This window comes from Lycium barbarum, chromosome 11 (assembly GCF_019175385.1).
Source record: "Lycium barbarum isolate Lr01 chromosome 11, ASM1917538v2, whole genome shotgun sequence".
Classification (NCBI taxonomy): domain Eukaryota; kingdom Viridiplantae; phylum Streptophyta; class Magnoliopsida; order Solanales; family Solanaceae; genus Lycium; species Lycium barbarum.
In genome coordinates, this window is record NC_083347.1 from 28,059,993 (window position 1) to 28,063,832 (window position 3,840).

Consider the following 3,840-nt stretch of genomic DNA (forward strand, 5'->3'; position numbering starts at 1 on the left):
TAAATCGATTATACTTGTAACTAGATATGATACTCCCTCCAATCCACTTGTCACATTTTTTTTTACACGTCCCTTAATCTCAATTCAATAAATAATTGTAGACATAGTAGTAATGGAAGTGAGTTAGTCTAAACAATCACAATATTAGAGTATGTGTACATGCTCTTCAATAGGTTTTCTATACTAATCAGTCAATGTTTATTATTTCCAAGAATAATTATTACTGAGGGTAAAATAATGTACTTAATTATCTCTTGATCTTCTAATATGGCAGCTATTTAGGACCATCTATTTTAGTATAGACGACAAGTAAAATGACTGCAAGGAGTATGAAACAAAAAGAAACCCTCACACAATTAGTAATCTCTCCGTCTCATATTACTTGTCCACATTACTAAAAATATGTCTCAAATTATTTGTCAATTTACAAAATCGAAATAGAATTAATTAAGTCTTTCCCATCTTACCCTTAGTATGAAGTGTTTTTGAAAATAATCAATATTGATTAAAGTGTAACTTATTGGAGAGACAGATAAGGGTAAAGTAGCAAAAATGCACTTATTATTTATGATTTATTAAGGGGCGTGTAAAGGGAAAAGTGGACAAGTAATATGAGATGAGGGAGTATCAATAGCGTGAGACACATTAAACTTTTTGCATTGTCACGATTTCAACCTCGTGGGACTCGATCTTGAGATTAATGCATGGCCAAATTTTCTCCCTTTGTAGTATACTACTCCATCCGTTTTAAAATAAGTGTCGTCTTAGCAAAAAAAAAAAAGGTCACAGAATAAGAGTCATTTTAGGAATTTAAGATATAAATATTGGCAAGTGTTTCCAACTAATAACATTAAAGAGACGGTCCTCTTTAATATTGGTCAATTTTCAAAAAACATGTAATAACTAGGGATTAGGGAAAGTTCAATAAACTTCACATTGTATTTATTGATTTCTTAATCGACATGATTTTTGTTAAGATGACACTTATTTTGAGACGGAGGGTGTATAAATTTATGTTGCCTCAATATGCAGGTGTTGCGTTTAAGATGAACTTTCTTTGTGGCGTTAATATCAGTAGATGTTGTTCTGCACGAGTGGATGGCTTTTGCAATTATGTCACAAAGTAGGTGTTGTCATTATTCAATTCTGTAGTGGAGTCCACCTACACAGGATGATTATCTCTTGTCAAAGGATTATAAAATTAAAAAAAAATTATAATGGACTAAACAATCATTTCTCCCCCGTACATTATTTCCACCGATTGATTTTTAAAGTTAGTTCACTCCTACAGTTGGGGTGACAATCCAACGGTGGACCATGCAATAATAATGTTTGGGCTGGTGGAGTGTCGAAACTCTTCATATATTTACTACTACTATTAGGGTTTACATATGACATACACCCAATATACACACGACACACAGGGGCGGATCCACACCATTGCATGTGGGTTCACGGGAATCCACAATTTTTATCCGAACCTTGTATTTATAATGTGAAACTCTTCAAATATATAAGAAATTTGAGCTGAGAACCCAGTAACAACAGACGCTGCTAGTTGAGAACCCACAAGCTTCAAATCCTGGATCCGCCTGTGACGCCACATATATTAGACATACATTAATTACTCCATAACCAGTAACATACACACATGACTTGACATACGAATACAACATACACCCAACATCCACAGATTGTTCACCAAAACCACCATCATAATTAATGTAATAAAAACAGTTATTCAAAATGATTCAACAAAGATATTCTCCTGCATCACGTACCTATTAATTCATCATGATAACGACGTCCTTTAAAACATGATCAGTACTTAGTTATCTGGTGATGTGAGCGATGAAAGATTCCGTTTCCTTCTTCGTGGCACCACCATCTTTCATGGAAATCTTGATAGCTTGGCTGAACTGGACCACCCTTTGCCTCATCTCTTCCCCGTCAGGGGAATTCATCAAAATTCTCACGGCATTTTCAATTGTATTTGAACTCACCAATTCATCTTTGTGTGCCCACTCCTTCACAACTAGACCAACTTTCAAAACCTTTGTTATAAGCACATCATTAAAGGGATTATCTGAATGGATAGGCCAAGTTGCCATAGGCACTCCCATGGTAACGCTCTCAAAGAAAGAATTCCATCCTGAATGAAACAAGTAACCACCTGTGGAAGGGTGTGCTAGAATTTCTAACTGTGGGACCCATTCTCTCGCGATTATTCCTCTTTTTGCTGCTCTATCTTCAAACCCTTCTGGCAGCTCCATTTTCGAAATGTCTTTTGTCATGTCATTCCCTTTTTTATCCTTTTCTCTTAGAACCCAAACGAAATTCTGCTCGGACCGTTCAAGACCAAGGGCAAGCTCGTTGATTTGTTCAGGTGAGAAGGTGGTTACTGTTCCGAATGAAACGTAGATGACGGAGTTTTTGGGTTGTTTATCAAGCCACTCAATGCATCTGTGGCTTAATATTTTATCAGGTGAGGAAGAATCATCGTCGTGGGTGTGGTTGTGGTTATAGACAATATTGACATGATTAATTGCTGGACCAAGACCCCAGATTGGCTTGTCGCTTCGTTAAGCGAGTGCGTCGAGATAGATACTTGTTGAAATCAAAATAACAACAATGTGCGTCATGCATGAGCTAATAGTTGCAAACTTTAAACGGCGACAAATCAGACAATAAAAGATATTTCCTTCGTCCCAAAACGATTATCCTCTTTTGACTTAGCACAAAGTTTAAGAAATAAAGGAAGACTTTTGAAATAGAGGGGGTAATTTATTAAAAGAGGCATAATCTTTATAAATATGGTTTGATAACCAAGAAATTTTTTTAAAGTAAAACACAATTATGATAGAATTTCAATAAGGTAGAAAATTTAAGGCGAATACTAACAGGACCTTCTATATCTCTGCATGTATTGAAGATATCTCCAGATTTAAAGGTCCAATGACGTAGCATTTTTACAAATTCCGACATCTCCTTCTTGTAACAGCTCTCCATGGACGGCATGTGGGATTGCAAAGGTAAGAACAACTCGTCATCGTTGTCATCATCGTTACTAACTTGCTTGAACAATGAACAAACAGTGAAAGCCGAGATGACGTGGAAAATGTGTGTCTCCACATTAGCTATTGAAATCATGCCTTCAACAACTGATAGCATTATGGAGTCATGGATGACCACCACTCTTCTACAACTACTGCTAATTAAAAGTGCACGACAAATTTCGCAGATGGGCCCACCAAGTAGGTTCAAGGATTCAAAGTAGGACAAATAATCTTCCTCATTTGCACAATTATTGTTTTCAGGTATTATAAGGTCGTGGAATTGTATGTTGGGCAATTGGTCGTTTTGTTGTCGAAGCTTTAGTTCATGATTTCGTGCACCAATGCTGACATAGTGAACTGGTATATTATAGGAAGAGATAAGACGGGAAAGGTGGAGAAATGGAGATTGGTGTCCATATTCAGGAAAGGGCACCATGACCACAGCTACATCAATATTAGTGTTGGCAGCCATTGAAGAGACGCAAAACAAATTGAATTAGTTCCGGTTTACGACTCCCTCTATTTAAATCGAATATTATTATTATTATTATAAAGCTTATAACAAAATATATTACTCCCTCCGTCCTAATTTAATTTTTTAGTATGTCCCAAAAAGAGTGTCTCTTTCTATATTTAGTAGGTTGATAATTCAAACATCCTACGTGACAAATTTATAACCACAAAATTCAAAGGACATTTTAATACATTATACAACATTTTTTTTTAGGGCTACAAGACAATTAAATTGAGAGTATCAACCAGAATAACATTACTTTTACCAACA

The 3,840-nt window shown here is 35.8% G+C and overlaps 1 pseudogene; it reads right to left on the reverse strand.

The window, feature by feature from the left end:
• Positions 1-1,609: 1,609 nt before the first annotated feature.
• LOC132617426 (zeatin O-glucosyltransferase-like) lies at positions 1,610-3,555 on the reverse strand (annotated as a pseudogene).
• Between the last annotated feature and the right edge of the window lie 285 nt (positions 3,556-3,840).